Genomic DNA, 17,266 nt, shown 5'->3' on the forward strand with positions numbered 1-17,266 from the left:
AAGGATTGTGAATCTTTATAATTCCCCCTCCCCACCCCCGATCCCCCAGAGATCGATAGGTTTTGGATACGCAAGGAATCAAAATGGAAATGTTGCCACAGTCGCAGAGGACCGTAGACCGCTCTCCCCTTTTTCAAGAGCTGGCTAGTGATGATTTGACTGGAGGATCACCACTCCTCACGTGAGGCGAGAGGCAAGATTGAGAAGGCGGGACCTTCATGATTAGCCCCTGCCGGTACAGGAATTGAACAGATGCTATTGCCATCTCTCTGCATCAGGAACCAAGTGCTCTCATCCACAGTGGCACAATTTCCACTCTCTGATATACAGTGCAGAGTTCTTCATTTGGGAGACTATGTTATCCTGCCGGACGTGAATCGTAGGGAGCTCGGCCGTGCAGTTACAATTCAGGTCACTCACATAGGCCAGCAGGCTGCCCATGTGCAACCCAAGCAATTTCCGGCTTCTGATTCGCTGAGGCCAGAATTTGCATTAAAGAGCCTCACAAGCTGCCATAATATACATCTATGTATATAATGGAGTGCAGACAGGCAGTGATTGACACACAGGATGACCAGTAAGCACACAGAACAGAGCAGCCAATCACCAGACAGGACACGACCACTATAAAGCCAGAGGGCACCAGCTTTCCCGCTCTTTCGGGATCCAGCCTCTGGGACAGTCAGAGCTCATGAACATAGCCAGTGCAAACACCATGTGGTAGTCAGTAAGTCTGGTCAGGCTAGCATCAGGTCTCCAGTCAAGTCAGCATAGTGTCAACCCACAGTCGGATATGTAAATAGTTAGCTGTTAAATAAAATCGTGTTGCATCTCATCGAGTGTTGGAAGTCTGTCTCTCGCTACACTGCATCAAACGCAGTCCACCTAGACCCAGCCGACCCAACACATCACAAGCTGGAGCTGCTCATGAGCGATCCATTCACCACAGACTTTCCTTCCAGCCAAGATGGCTGTCCAAAGACCCACACCTCGTTTCCGGCACTCCAAGATTGACGGCATGCTGGATGCCATTAAGGAGAGGAGGGACACCCTCATCCTCAAGCCGGGGCGGAGACCAAAACCCACCCTACTCAACAACATCTGGGAAGAAGTGGCAGAGGCTGTCAGCTGGCAATCTCCCCAGAAGGATTGGCACGCAGTGCAGTAAGATGATGAAAAACCTCCTTAGGGATGCGCGGATGAGTAACCACCTCTGTGTCCTGGCATCACTCCTGTCCTCACTCTTCACATCTCCCCCAATCCCCGAGGGGCCAACAACACCCCACCTGCATCTCCCTTACAGCCCACCCTCCACCAAACCCCAACACAGAAACTGTTCTTTTTGGCCAGGAGCCTTGCACACACATGACACCAGCTTTAGACCCCCCCCATAGAACTTCCCTCCCAGCGTCTCACTGTGTCCATTCCCAGTCCCCAAGAATAATGCGGCCTACAATCGCCGCGAGCGCCAGAAGACGGAAGGAGAAATCTCAGACATTCAGGTCCACACCCCCTCTGAGGAGAGGGCCCTGCCACTCGCCGGGGAGGCCAAGGGGAGGGCAGTGGCTGTGACGGAGGTCGGCATGCGGTAAGAAATTGAAAGCCCAGTGCCTATAACAAGTGAGTCACTCCTCTCGCAAAGACCAGGGCCGGGATTCTCCGATCCACCCTGCCGGTCAGAGAATCGCCGGGGGAAGGGGGGTGGGTGGGAGCACGAGAATCGCGCCACGCCAAGCCACTCCAACACCAGCCCGCCTGATTCTCCAGCGCCAATTCTCGGGTGCCCGCGGGATTGCCACCGGCTGGTTGGGGGCCATTGAAAGCGGCTCCCCCGGCGATTCTCCGCGCCACGACGGGCTGAGTGCCCTCCGAGTTCGGCCGAGTCTCGCCGGTGTAGGTTACGTATGGTCCTATCTGGCGGGACCGCGGAGGTCTAGCTGCAGGGGTCGTCCTGGTGGGGGGGGCGGGGTAATCCAGCTCTGGGGGGGGCCTCCACTGTGGCCTGGTCCGCGATCGGGGCCTACCGATCGGCGGGCGGGCTATTTTCGTAGGGGGCCCCTGTAGGGCTCCGCTATATTGCCCGGAGGCTGGCACGGAGATGGGAACCGATGCGCATGCGCGAACATGCAACGGGCATGGCGCGCGTGCGTGAACACACGGCTACCATGGCGTGCATGCACGAACTTGCGCCGGTCGTAGCGTGCATGCGTGGACCCGCGCCGGTCATGGGCCACCGGCTGGAGCAGCGGACACCACTCCGGCACCATTCTAGCCCACTGGGAAGGGGTGAATACCTGGGCCTGGAGGCACATTGACGCCGGAGTGGCTCCCACCACTTTTGACGCCGGCATCAGAACTTGGCCGCAGGATCGGAGAATCCCGGCCCAGTTCTTCCCAAGATCTCACCCCATGTCTTTTGTCTGGCAGGATCACCATCAGACGAGGCTGGGTTGCCCATGCTCGCTGTCCTCCATCCAGACCCTCAGAACATCTCGGAGCACCACTCCATGAAAAACATGACCTCGCGACATGGCTTTCACCTCCACCATCCAACATTGCAAAGACTATCACCTCAGTGGGTAATGTTAGCGGTCAGGCTCCTGAGTCACCCTCTGGTGAGCACCACACACATGCTGCAGCACATCAGGTGGAGGCAGGGACACCTGAGGGAGCAGACGGGTCGAAGGGCTGCCCGATCCCAGGTAACAGCTCTCATCCAGAAAGGTGTTGCACTTCTGGAAAAGATGATCCTATCACTGGTGTTAATGCGGAAGCAGAGCCAGATTTCACAGGAGGGGATATCAGGAACTTTCCAGTGCTTGCAGGTATAGCAGGAAGAGTCCAACCACCTTAAGGCACAGGAGATGGAGCCGACAATGCGTGGGCCCGAGGCAAACACTGAAAGGGTGGCATCTGTGGTGGGAGGCCTGGGAAAGCCATTAGGACCATGTGTCAGGATGTCCAAGGCTTGGGGCACACAGTGCTTTTGATGGCTGAGGCGCAGGACAGGAGAGTCCAGTCACAGGCGGACATGTCCCGAGCGCAGATTGACATTGCTGTGGCGCTCCAGAGCTTGGCCCATTCACGAAGGATCATGGCTGCGTGCATTGAGGGCATTGGCCAGGCGCTGACTGATCTTAGTCAGTCACAGAGGGACATGGCCGAGGCAGCGAGGTACATGACCAGGGCAGTGAGGGACATGACCATGGCAGTGAGGGACATGACCGATGCAGCGAGGGACATGACCGGTGCTGTGAGGGACATGACCAAGGCAGCGAGGGACATGACCGAGGCAGTGAGGGACATGACTGATGCAGTGAGGGACATGACCAAGGCAGCGAGGGACATGGCCAAGGCAGTGAGGGACATGACCAAGGCAGTGAGGGACATGACCGATGCAGCGAGGTACATGACCAAGGCAGCGAGGGACATGACCAAGGCAGTGAGGGACATGACCAAGGCAGTGAGGGACATGACCGATGCAGCGAGGTACATGACCAAGGCAGCGAGGGACATGACCAAGGCAGTGAGGGACATGACCAAGGCAGTGAGGGACATGGCCGAGGCAGCGAGGTACATGACCAAGGCAGCGAGGGACATGACCAAGGCAGTGAGGGACATGACCGAGGCAGCGAGGGACATGACCAAGGCAGTGAGGGACATGACCAAGGCAGTGAGGGACATGACCAAGGCAGTGAGGGACATGACCGGTGCTGTGAGGGACATGACCGATGCAGCGAGGAACATGACCAAGGCAGTGAGGGACATGACCAAGGCAGTGAGGGACATGACCAAGGCAGTGAGGGACATGACCAAGGCAGCGAGGGACATGACCAAGGCAGCGAGGGACATGACCAAGGCAGCGAGGGACATGACCAAGGCAGCGAGGGACATGACCAAGGCAGCGAGGGACATGACCAAGGCAGCGAGGGACATGACCAAGGCAGCGAGGGACATGACCAAGGCAGTGAGGGACATGACCAAGGCAATGAGGGACATGACCAAGGCAGCGAGGGACATGACCAAGGCAGCGAGGGACATGACCAAGGCAGCGAGGGACATGACCAAGGCAGCGAGGGACATGACCAAGGCAGCGAGGGACATGACCAAGGCAGTGAGGGACATGACCGAGGCAGCGAGGGACATGACCAAGGCAATGAGGGACATGACCAAGGCAGCGAGGGACATGACCGATGCAGTGAGGGACATGACCGATGCAGTGAGGGACATGACCAAGGCAGTGAGGGACATGACCAAGGCAGCGAGGGACATGACCAAGGCAAAGAGGGACATGACCAAGGCAGCGAGGGACATGACCAAGGCAGCGAGGGACATGACCGATGCAGCGAGGGACATGACCGAGGCAGTGAGGGACATGACCAAGGCAGCGAGGGACATGGCCAAGGCAGTGAGGGACATGACCGATGCAGTGAGGGACATGACCAAGGCAGCGAGGGACATGACCGATGCAGCGAGGGACATGACCGATGCAGCGAGGGACATGACCAAGGCAGTGAGGGACATGACCAAGGCAGTGAGGGACATGACCGAGGCAGCGAGGGACATGACCGAGGCAGTGAGGGACATGACCAAGGCAGTGAGGGACATGACCAAGGCAGCGAGGGACATGACCAAGGCAGTGAGGGACATGACCGAGGCAGCGAGGGACATGACCGAGGCAGTGAGGGACATGACCAAGGCAGCGAGGGACATGACCAAGGCAGTGAGGGACATGACCGAGGCAGCGAGGGACATGACCGAGGCAGTGAGGGACATGACCAAGGCAGTGAGGGACATGACCGGTGCTGTGAGGGACATGACCAAGGCAGTGAGGGACATGACCAAGGCAGCGAGGGACATGACCGAGGCAGCGAGGGACATGACCAAGGCAGTGAGGGACATGACCAAGGCAGCGAGGGACATGACCAAGGCAGCGAGGGACATGACCGAGGCAGTGAGGGACATGACCGAGGCAGCGAGGGACATGGCCGATGCAGCGAGGGACATGACCGATGCAGTGAGGGACATGACCAAGGCAGCGAGGGACATGGCCGATGCAGCGAGGGACATGACCGATGCAGCGAGGGACATGACCGATGCAGCGAGGGACATGACCAAGGCAGTGAGGGACATGACCAAGGCAGGGAGGGACATGACCGATGCAGTGAGGGACATGACCAAGGCAGTGAGGGACATGACCGATGCAGTGAGGGACATGACCAAGGCAGTGAGGGACATGACCGATGCAGTGAGGGACATGACCAAGGCAGTGAGGGACATGACCAAGGCAGCGAGGGACATGACCGATGCAGCGAGGAACATGACCAAGGCAGTGAGGGACATGACCAAGGCAGTGAGGGACATGACCAAGGCTGTGAGGGACATGACCAAGGCAGCGAGGGACATGACCGATGCAGCGAGGGACATGACCAAGGCAGTGAGGGACATGACCGATGCAGTGAGGGACATGACCAAGGCAGTGAGGGACATGACCAAGGCAGCGAGGGACATGACCAAGGCAGCGAGGGACATGACCAAGGCAGTGAGGGACATGACCAAGGCAGTGAGGGACATGACCGATGCAGTGAGGGACATGACCAAGGCAGTGAGGGACATGACCAAGGCAGTGAGGGACATGACCAAGGCAATGAGGGACATGACCAAGGCAGTGAGGGACATGACCGATGCAGTGAGGGACATGACCAAGGCAGCAAGGGACATGACCAAGGCAGTGAGGGACATGACCAAGGCAGCGAGGGACATGACCAAGGCAGCGAGGGACATGACCGATGCAGTGAGGGACATGACCAAGGCAGTGAGGGACATGACCGATGCAGTGAGGGACATGACCGATGCAGTGAGGGACATGACCGATGCAGTGAGGGACATGACCGAGGCAGTGAGGGACATGACCGAGGCAGTGAGGGACATGACCGGTGCTGTGAGGGATGTGACCGATGCAGTGAGGGATGTGACCAAGGCAGCGAGGGACATGTCTCACTTGCTGAGATATGGGTCCCAGTCTCAGTGCTCCATGGTTGAGGGCATCGAGACCATGGTTCAGACCGCTACAGGCTTGGAGGGCCGAAGGGCCTGTCGTGTGCTGTATTGTTCGTTGTCCTGTTCAGTCATGGGTGGGCCCCCATTCAGGCAGTGCCAGGTGATATTGTCACTTCTGGCCTCACCTCTGTTCCATGGAGCACCAGTGACTACCCTGAGGGAGAAGGAAGTGATGGGTCTCTTGCTGGTGCCTCCCATAGGGGGAAGTGCTGGAAAAACTCAGCCCTTCAGAATCACCCCAGCTGGCATGGGCGCATCTCATAGGCAGGAGCCAGAACAGAGTGCCAAGTCGTCACCTTTGACACCCACAAGTCAGCCCGGCCCATCCAGGCCCTCTGGAGGATGGCTGCCATGGGCAACCCAGGGAAGAGGGTGAGACAAGCAACATTTCTGCTCCACTTCTGATGTACTGCCAGGGAATACACATAGAAGGAGCGGTAGGCCTCGTCAGATAAGAAAGATAAATGACACTCAAGTTGGCACAAGTGAAATAGATGGAAGATAGTTATGGGTAAGGTCACACCATTGTACATAATCACCATTAAACACTTTTGTACCACTGGTCCGAGCTGCCTCAACCCCTGTCTGAGGGCTGTGAAGGATAGGCTAGAGTTGGGTTTTGTGCGGGTGGAAGTGGGAGAGACAGAGAATGTTAGCAAGATCGAGGATTCACTTGACCATTCAATGCCAGGTTACATGGTCACTCTGAGGTGTAGTACTGCACCACCCTCAACATGTTCACCCCCCTCCCTCCATCGGCCCCTTCAATATGATGTCGGCCGCATTGCACCCCTGTCCCCATCAGTGACTGGCACTTGGCTCATGATGTAGGGAGCCTCTATCCTCACCAACCGTCCCTGCCAACAGGGGTATCGGTGGCTGCCACAACCCATGTCAGCAATAGGTTATGTGGCCCCTGTTCTATTCTCTCAGTGGGTCTCCTCACTGGGTGGGCCGTGTTTATCCTGTCAGAAGGACGGCAACTGGTTGTGTGGTGGAGATGGTGTACTTGTTTTGCCAGTCACCTCCATGTTAAGAGGTCCTACAGATGGTGGTGAGTGAGGGATGCGTGTATGTTCTGGGAGCTTAGCTCCACTGCTATGTGCAGCCTGGTTTTAACACACAGGTTGTGACAGGGAGCCAATCAAGTTTCCTGATCAGGGGCAGGAAGGATGGGATCAGGGGTGTGGTGAACAGGCAGGGCTTGGAGACAGCTCATGATCTTAAGGGGTGGGCCAGCTGATAGTGTCACTGGTGAGGCTTCTACTCAGAGGGGAGGCGTGCCAGGGAGGGTTCCAACGGCAATGGTGCATGCGTCCTTTGTCTGGGATGAGCTCTGCTATTCCCCTACTTCCTCTGCTGTGGGGCAGTACCTCTGAGGGGTGCATGGAGGAGTGGCAACACCTGGTGGGCCAACAATTGAGCATGTCCACGCCCATCCCCTTGATGATACTGCTGGGGTATGACGGTTTAGCTGGCCGAACAGCTATCCGTGTCAATATGTTACTCACAAAATCATGACTTCTATTTTCCGCGTTAACCTTTGATTAGCACCTTATCAAATGCCTGCTGAAAATCTAAATGCAATACATCCACTGGTTTCCCCTTTATCTACAGCGCCTGCTGTTTCTTCAATGAACTGGAATAAATTAGTTGAATACAGTATTCCCAAAAGTAAATAGTTTATATCTTATGAGAAGCTCTTTCATGTTATTGCTACCTGCAACTCAGATGTTACTCTATTTCATAATGGCAATTATAACTATACAATATATTGGGTGGGATTCTCCCTTCTGGGGACTAAGTCCCCACACCAGTGGGGAAACCGGAGCCAATGACTCCAGCATCAACAGCCCCTGAAAATGAGGAATTCTCCAATTTTTCGGGGGCTAGGTTGACGCTAGAGTGGTTGGCGCCAGACCAGCCGCTGCCGAAGGGCCGGTGCGAGTTCGCGCAAGCACGGAATGGCCGTCGTGATCTCGCACATGCGCGGACCGACCTACGTCTTTCCACACGTGCGCGGGGGTTCTCTTCTCCGCGCTGGCCCCCGGGCAATATGGCGGAGCCCTACAGGGGCCGCGAGGAGGAAGGAAGGCCTCCTATGGAACCAGCCCGACCGCAGATCGGTAGGCCCCAATCACGGGCCAGGCCACCGTGGGCCACACCCGGAGTTGGATCCCCCTGTGCCCCTCCCCCCCCCCCCCCCCCCAGACTGCCCCCGCACACTTAGCTGCCAGGCCCCACCTTGCGGGGGTGAGTATTTCACACCGGCGCGACGGCCAAACCTTAACGGCCACTCGGGCCCGGAAAATCGCCGAGGAGGGCCGCTGTCAATGGCCCCCAGCCGGCGTGGCAGGAATCCTGCCGGCCCCCGAAAAATGGCACCGGAGAATAGGGCAGCCGGCGTCGGACTGGCGGGGTGGGATTCGCGCCTCCCCCTGGGGATTCTCCAACCTGGCAGGGTTGGAGAATCCCGTCCATTATTCTGATTCTAAAGAGCTGCTATGCTTCGCAAAAAATCATCTCCTAAAGAGACCAGTTGCTATAAATAGGTCACTGTGATGTAAAGTCAAGTTTAAAACATGAATTAAAGATTGGCAAGTGTATATAAACTCCTGGCTTCAGATGGCAAGAGCCAAGAGAAGGGACCAGCAAAACAATATTGGGCGGGAATCTCCGCCGGTGGGGTTCTCCATTTTGCCGGAGCCCGGTAGTTTCCCCGACAGCGTGGGGCTGCCCCACAATGGGAAACCGCATTGACCAGCCGACGTAACGCAGAATCCCACCGGCGGGTCGAGGCAGAAAAGTGGCGCGGCGGGGTGGAGAATCCAGCCCATTACCTTTCCTAATTTGATTTTACGCATGGAGTTCCAGCACTTTATAGAACATACAGTGCGGAAGGAGGCCATTTGGCCCATCGAGTCTGCACCGACCCACTTAAGCTCTCACTTCCACCCTATCGCCCTAACCCAATAACCCCTCCTAACCTCTTTGCACTATGGGAGGAAACCGGAGCATCCGGAGGAAACCCACGCAGGTACGGAGAGAACACGCAGGCTCCGCACAGACAGTGACCCAGCGGAGAATCGAACCTGGGACCCTGACGCTGTGAAGCCACAGTGCTAGCCACGATGCTACCATGTTGCCCATTATGCAGAATCACAGAATGATGCACCAGATAAGGAGCCCTAGGGCCTTTGATCGAAGTTTTAAATCAGTCCCACTCCATTGCTCTTTCCCCAAAGATTTGGATTTTGTTTTTTTTCCCAAGCGTTTATCCAATACCCTTTTGAAAGTTTTAATCAGCTTCTTCCGTTCTTTCAGGCAGCCCATTCTAAATCATAGTGACTCATATACAAGTAAAAAATTTAAATTGGATAATTTATGAAATTGCTTCTTCCCTGCCACATGCACGCAGGCATTGGTAATGACTGAAAAAATGAAATGTCAAAAATCTATTCATTCTGTAGGTTATGAAATGACTCAATACAGGCTTTCTGACAAGATAAAAAAAAACAACAATTGGTAACTTATCAAGTCCAAAGAATTTTGGTATAATTTTACTTGCTGAACCATTTTTTTTTTTTAAACGCCAGGCAATGGTCTCTAAATTCAACAATAATACATTTATTCATGAACATGGATGTTGATTGGAGTCATTGACTCAATGAGATCCAATGTTTTCGCAAAGACCTTTGAACGCACGATCGTTACACAAACACAGTCTCTCCAACTGAAAATAACCATTTGTTTAATCAGCTAAAATGTATTTCAGTGAGAAATGGTTGCTGTTCTCTTGAAGGCTCTGAGTGTTTATCTCAGAGAGCAGCTGAGCTATAGAAAACAGGACATTCTTGGTTTCAATTCTCAACCTGTACAGAGTTAGCTGAGCTCAGCCAAGAAGGCAGCAGTAGCGTTACAATTGGTATCAGTGCCCTGTGGTAGACGAGGCAGGGGTTCGTCCAGCACTTCTGCTCCGATCACAGTCACCCCAGCTGGATGTCAAATAAGACAGATTCAGGCTCAGCTTTTATGTCCCCTGTGATCAGTAGCTTGTCAGATAATTCCACAGTCAAGTGTGCTGACGGTTTGCAAGTACCAAAGAAGGACTGAGGCTTGCGGGATCAGTCTACGTTAAGGAATCAATGCCTTCTGGGAGGGTGATGGAAAATTGAAAACTGGCAAAGAAAAATAAATTGTGTCATTAATGGAAAATAGCTGAAATACTCGTGAAGAAATACCATTACTCAGACTGTTCTTTAGGGCCATTACGAGGTAAAAGTAAATCTGTCAAAAAACTTTGATCATAAATCAGGGAGAAAATTTATTACGGGCAAGTTGCTAAAATAATTGCAAAAGTAAAATATAGTGGATGCCAGGAATCTGAAAGAAAAGCGAAAAAATACTGGAAATACTCAAGTGGGTCCGGGCAGTATGTAAGGATTGAGAAACAGAGTTAACATTCAGGTCAATTACCTTTTTGATGAAAGGCCATCAACTTGAAACATTGGGCTGAATTTCTTTCCTTCACAGAAGGGGTCCCAGCAACGAGCCAGAGAGTCAGGGATAATCAAACCGGGGCCATTTGCGCAACGCTCAGCTGTATTTTTCAGGGGTCAAGCAATTAATTAGTTGCCATCAGAGTTGCCAATCCTTTAAAAAAACAGCTGCCTATTTACAAGAGCTACCAATCCCTTGGGGGGCAGGTTGCTCATCAGTCTCAGCAGCGCCACTGGGAGCTGTGGTCACACCTAGGAATAGCCATGGAAGAGGAGTTGTGGAGATTTACCATCCTCCCTGCCAAGTAGGTGGGAACTGGTGGTTTGCTGCTATGGCAGCCATTGTCATTGGGAGCGTCTTTTGGGTGTTTCATATAGTGCCTAAATAAGAGGGTCCCACTCAAGCCCGCAGGGAGGCTGCCAGAGTTCACCAGAAGGTGGAGGGTCATGGCAGGAAGAGGCCTTAATTCCCTGCTTAAGTGCCTCAATTGACTTCTGGGTAAAAATACAAATTTGACTCTCAGATGTAGTAGCTTCAATTTCAGCATTACGATGATCCACCAAATTGCTTGCTCCCATTAACTTAATAAGCAAAGAGATTGAAAAATGACCCAGTTGATTGATGACCCAGTTGATTGATCTTTCTCAGATTCTAAAACTGATTCAAAACTTCTTCAGGGAGATAGTTTCAGCTTAGAACTGGACTCCAAAGTCATGGAGTACATTCAGTGTACAATTAGACTCAGTTGCACAACAAATGGACACAAGCAGAAAGGTATTTTGTGGCGTAAAGGAATATTTTGATCAGTAGTATAGGTTCCTTTCTACCACTAGTTTCCAAATCATTGTTGTACTTGTCAATCCCCATTCAATGCAGCTTGCATTTGTTAAGGCACATTAACACAGGCAGTCACAAAAACCATCTCAATAAATTGACTGCATATGTGCGAAGCACATTTAATTTATGCATTCACACTGGTATTAACTAAGATTGGAGATGCTGCATTGAAAAAAAAACAAGTGTATTTTTAGTCAATTATTTATCGCCTGACCAAATTTTGCATTCAAGGCTGCAAATACTCCAGTCCCTCTGAAGAACGGGCTTAATCTCAATAAATTGGTTTCTGAGGGAGGCTAATTATTAAACAATGTTCCCCGAGTTCAATATGTTTCACTTGGAGGCCCAACTGTTTCAGAGGTCGGCTTTTGTTTTAGCCCTGATGTAGTGTTGATTTAAAACAAATCATCCAAAATATTTTTCACCGCCAATTTCAGAAATCCTCAAACTCTGAGGCCAAGTTCTTCCAGCCATAAATAGCAACATAGAAACAGTAACAATATGCAGCGAACCAGGTTACTTGTTGCAGCTATTGTTGTCAGGTTTACTTTGAAACAAACACTTCAATAGACAGAATAGGATTGTAGAAATGTCACCTTTTTAAATCAATCAGTCATTTCCTCTTACTAGGATATAGTCAGGCTGATAAAACAGTGATCAAAATCTTCAACTCCTAAACACAATCCACAATATTTTAGGCCTAAATCTTTATTCTGAATAATGACACAAATTAACAACTATGTGGTTCAGTTCAATTTTAGAATTCCGTAATATCCATAAACTGCTCCCTCACGATTCCTTGTATTTTTTGATGTCCGATTTCATTGTAACCTTGAACATCTTGCCATCCGCCAATGTGTCAACGGTAATATAGTACTACAGGTAATGAGTATCTCAATTAGTTCGAATACAAGAATAAAGTGCCACACATGCTAGAACATGGAAATAAAAACAGATAATGCTGGAAAAATGCACTTGATCTGGCAGCACTGGGAGAGAGAGAAAAACAGATCTGACCCTTTCATCAGCACCGCTAGAAGCAGTTGCCAACCTATAGCGTAAACAGCTTCTCACTCATAGAATCATAAAATCCTACAGTGCGGAAGAAGGTCATTTGGCCCATCGAGCCTGCATCGACACTCCCAAAGAGCATTCTACCCAGGCTCACGGCTCCTCCCTATTCCCACTTTTTTATTTTTTATTTTTTTTTAAATAAATTTAGAGTACCCAATTATTTTTTCCAATTAAGGGGCAATTTAGCGTGGCCAATCCACCTATCCTGCACATCTTTGGGTTGTGGGGGTGAAACCCATGCAGACACGGGGAGAATGTGCAAACTCCTCACGGACAGTGACCCAGAGCCGGGATTCGAACCCAGGTCCTCAGCGCCATAGGCAGCAATGCTAACTACTGCGCCACCGTGCTGCCCCTCCCTATTCCCACTTAACCTGTGGACACTAACCTGCACATCTTTGAATGGTGGGAGGAAACCGGAGCATGAGGACAAAACCCACACAGACATGGGGAGAAAGTGCACAGTCACCCAAGACCAAAATTGAACTTGAGTCCCTGGCACTCTGAGGTGGCAGTGCAAACCACTGTGCCACCCCAGATGCTACCAGACCCGCTGAATAATTCTAGCATTTTTTGTTTTGTGTCAATTTGCTGCACTGTACAGGTGAAAGCAAGGAAGGTTTCCAAATAATAATTTGTTCCATTACCCAAACAATAGGCATTAAAGAGTGCCAATGTGAATGAAAATGTCCTTTTTAATTCTGGTTGATTTTGTAAAGAGGATAAGTAACATAAAGCTTTAAAAAAATGTGATGCAATGAATTAGCATAGAATCCTTTGATCCCTGGGAGTGGTTTCAAATCCAGTCATACTGACAGGATGAAAGTATTTTCTGACAGCCAGCTACCAGATTTGAACAGAAGTTAGTTTTGAGCAGTCTCAACTGTATGTACAAGACAACAGTACAAACCACCACGATATTACATTGACCTCAGTGGATAACTAGATTTAATTAGAGTAAATGGAGGAATGGGAAGGGCAATAAATATGCACCAAAAACAAAGATACATTGCAATTCCTTTCAAAAATGCAGCATTTATAATGCCTTTCATTAGGCGGGAAGCAAGATACCTGTTGTGAGGCTTGAGACAGCTTGAAATGTATTAGAATGTGAAGTGGAAAGATTATTCATAGTTTATTCATGGCTGTACCCTTTAGATAGGGACTAATGTGTGTTGTATGGGTATTGTGGAGAGAACCTTGCTCTGTATTTGGATTTTGCTGCTTGTAATTGATAAGAAGGGATCAACGTCAGCATTAGTTCCTTCAAGTAGAAAAGTATCCAGATTCCCGATACTGTCATCCCTCAGTTCAATCTTAAGAAGGTACAAAACAATCTTCAAAGCTAAAAACACTAATCGAGTATCCAACACAACAAACTCTGAGGCCACAACCATTTTATAATTGTGTATCAGTTTCCACTCATAGACATATACAACTTATTTGAATTGTTACAGTGAAAAGATCAAGTAGCTTTGCAGAATTATGACATTATACCACCTCCTGCAGTTCCTTCTTGAAAGAACACTGGTGCAGTTACAATGAGGCCATTAAGTCCATTCCTTATTAGCACCAGACTTGACGAGTTAATACCAATCTTGCAGTGCAGTCTCCTCCTGGAGCTGTCATTGTACAGCAACTCCCTTCCATTGCCCTGGCCAGTAGCTGAACACACTCCGGGTTGATTAAATAGCTCATTCACATATGAATAAAGACCCGAAGCCGAGCGCAGAACCCGATGTCCATATAATACGGTGCACACTGGAGCCTGGCATAACAGGTTCCTGCACAACCCCCAACTTGACTTTACGGGCGATAGGACCCAGAAGAATTCTCTGTCACTGTATGCACTAGGACGTTGAGTGGTCAGGAAGAGGTTCGACTGGGCAGCCAGAGAGGCCTTAAAATCACCTGACGGCAGAATTAGCCCCCCATGTATTTATAAAACATGTCAATTTCCCTCCTCGAGTTGTCTCAAGAAACATCAAATAAATGTAACCAGGGCTGAGTGATAAAAGCGTTCACTTCTCCAGGAGAATACGCCCTTCAATATCCCAGCCTCTCAATAGTCAATTACTGACATGATCAAGACGTCAGGGAACATTTAATGAGTGAATATTAAAAGCATAGATCAGGGATCCGTATCAATGCCACCCAAGGAGAGTCGCATCTTGATTGCAGTTTGTATCTAAAATGCAATTACACTCGCGCCTTGTCATCTCCCCCAATTGTTGCAAAAAAAAATGTTTTTTTTTAAAGAAAAGTTGCAAGCAGATGGCACACGGCGGAAATCGGGTCCTACCTTGTCTTCTTCCACGCAAAAAAAAAAGCCTGCCTTTTGCTTCAGTGTATCTTCTAGAGTGGCGTGTTGGTTCCCCAGCGTAACAGAGCTGCTGTCAATTCACTCTCATCCACTGACTCTTAAAGTGGCAATGTTCCGCTGGCTGGACCCGCAGCAGCTCGGATTCCTACTCCATCATGCAGGCGCATATTGCTGCCCCCACCCAACCCGGCCGAATCCACACACCCCCCCGCCCCCCGACACACAAACACACACGGTTGTTTGCCGAGTGCTAGCACGGTCCGAGTTGGCAAGTCAGTTCGGTCCAGCGCCTTGATTCACATAAATCACTTGCCGAAGTTCGGCCAGCAGTGAAACGCAGACCAGTCAACCAAGTAGATATTTCAGTTCCAGAAATGTATAGATTCACTACGGTGCCCAAGGAGGCCATTCGGCCCATCGAGTCGACACCGACCTTCTGAAAGAGCACCCTTTCCAGACCCATACCCCCCACACATACACACACACACACACACCACAGGCAGGATTCTCCGTTAGCAAAAATCGGGAAATATGATTGGGCGGAGAATAACGTCCGATGCCAAAATCACGGCAGGCGCTGATTTCACGCCAAATCTCGATTCTCTGTCACCTCGAAAACGGCATCAATGCATTTCACGCCTCACATACAGTAGGCACTGTTTGCATATCATTAGAGGAGCCCGAGCCGGTATTCACCAGGGCCTCCGTGATTCTCCGCCTCCGATGCGCCGAGTTCCCAACAGCGTGGTTCACTTGTGCTTTTAAAAATCGTGAAGCCAGCTTGGCAGCTGCTGAGTTAGAGAGAGGGAGTACGGAAGGTGGCCAACATTGCCATAGTTTACTGACAGTTCTGCTGCTGGCTGGGGGGCTACTGCCAGGGCTGGGGGGAGTCGTGGGGGGTGGCCAGGTGGTGGGATCTGGGGTCAGGATGGACGTGCATAGAACACCATCGCTACAGCTGGCGAGGCTGCCATGTAGCTGCGCACACCACTAACAATCCACTTTGAACCTGGTGCCCTCCAGGGCACCACCCTGGGAACCCTCTGGCCCCAGCCGACCCATCAGCTGCATGGGCGTTCCAGCACAAGCAGTGCCACTTTTTGGCTGGGATAAGTGTGTTTAGGGAGTGTAATGTGTGTGTGCGGCTGTAGCTTGTCAGCCTCCTGGGTATTGATCATGGACCCAGTGAATCCCGCACTGTTTTCCATTGGAATCGATTTTGTTCCACGTGGCATCGGTGCTAGCCCCTCAACGGTAGCGGAATCAGTCCAGGTGTGGCGCTGTTTTATCTGTCGTAAAGGGCCACGGATTCTCCATTGGCGTAAACACTTCGGGCTGGATTCTCCGATCGGCGACACTGAAATCGCCTTCGGCGAACGGCTGGAGAATGCGTTTTACGCTGGAATTGGGGGGCGTGTACGTTTTTCCGATACTCCGCCCACTCAAAAAATGGCTTACTCAAGGAGGACAGTGTACGTCAGTGGGACTGCCTCAGGGTGTCACCTGACGCCCCCCCCCCACTGCCCCTCCCCCCCACTGCCCCTCCCCCAATGCGCCGAGTCTCCAACAGCGTGGCGCGCGTGCCCTCACAACTTTTGGGGATCTCGCATGGCAGCTGCGGACTGTGTCCAGCGCCAAGACAGTCGGAGGGGCAGCTGTTCCACTGGCATGGGGGGGCTTTGGCAGGGGCTGGGGATGCTGCTGGCGGGTGGTCCGGGGGATTGCAGGGGGGCAGTTTTTGGCAGGCCGGGTCCGCATACAACCAGCGCCATATTGTACAGCATGGCGTCCGCCGGCCGCTGCCATGTGCATGCGCAGCCACAGACCCAGTCATTCTGACAGGGGCTTTACGTGGCGCGGCTGCTAGCCCCCCCCCCACCGGGCGGAGGATCGGTGCTGAGCAGCGCCACATTTGTGGTCGTAAGACCAGACGGATCTTGTAGACTTGGCTGCCGAATCGGAGAACCCAGCCCTTCGTCTAGAAATGGAGAATCCCGCCCCATATCCCTCTAATTCCGCCGAAACTTTGGACACTAAGGGGCAATTTAGCATGGCCAATCCACCTAACCTGCACATCTTTGGGCTTTGAGAAGAAACTGGAGCACCCGGAGGAAACCCCCACATACACGGGGAGAACGTGCAAACACCACACGGTCACAAAGTCTGGTTCCCTGGTGCTGAGAGGCAACTGTGCTAACCCCTGTGCCACCCTTAATGTTAATGTTGCCGAGTTACTGCTTCATTCCAGATTCAGGTGGAGAGTACAAGTTTTTAATTCGTTCTTTGCTGCCAACATCTGTCTATCTTCAGGATCGTGGCTATATCCTTGGATCAAATTCAGAGTAACATTTCTTTCATTCTTGCTTCCGAAGAACTCGAACCACATTCACACACTGTGCAAAAATCAATTCTCCAAACCTCGGGTTACTTTTCACAAAAGAAACAAATTAAAATTTGCACAATTCCCCCACA

The 17,266-nt window shown here is 51.4% G+C and overlaps 1 protein-coding gene across 1 annotated transcript in view; it reads right to left on the bottom strand.

The window, feature by feature from the left end:
* Positions 1–14,908, bottom strand: part of mpp2b (membrane protein, palmitoylated 2b (MAGUK p55 subfamily member 2)) — a 721,652-nt gene extending 706,744 nt beyond the window's left edge. The window contains exon 1 of the mRNA XM_038778699.1: positions 14,774–14,908. The gene's annotated coding sequence lies outside the window, so the exon portion shown is untranslated. The remainder of the gene's footprint in view (positions 1–14,773) is intronic.
* Positions 14,909–17,266: the final 2,358 nt, after the last annotated feature.

Source organism: Scyliorhinus canicula, chromosome 19 (genome assembly GCF_902713615.1).
Source record: "Scyliorhinus canicula chromosome 19, sScyCan1.1, whole genome shotgun sequence".
Classification (NCBI taxonomy): domain Eukaryota; kingdom Metazoa; phylum Chordata; class Chondrichthyes; order Carcharhiniformes; family Scyliorhinidae; genus Scyliorhinus; species Scyliorhinus canicula.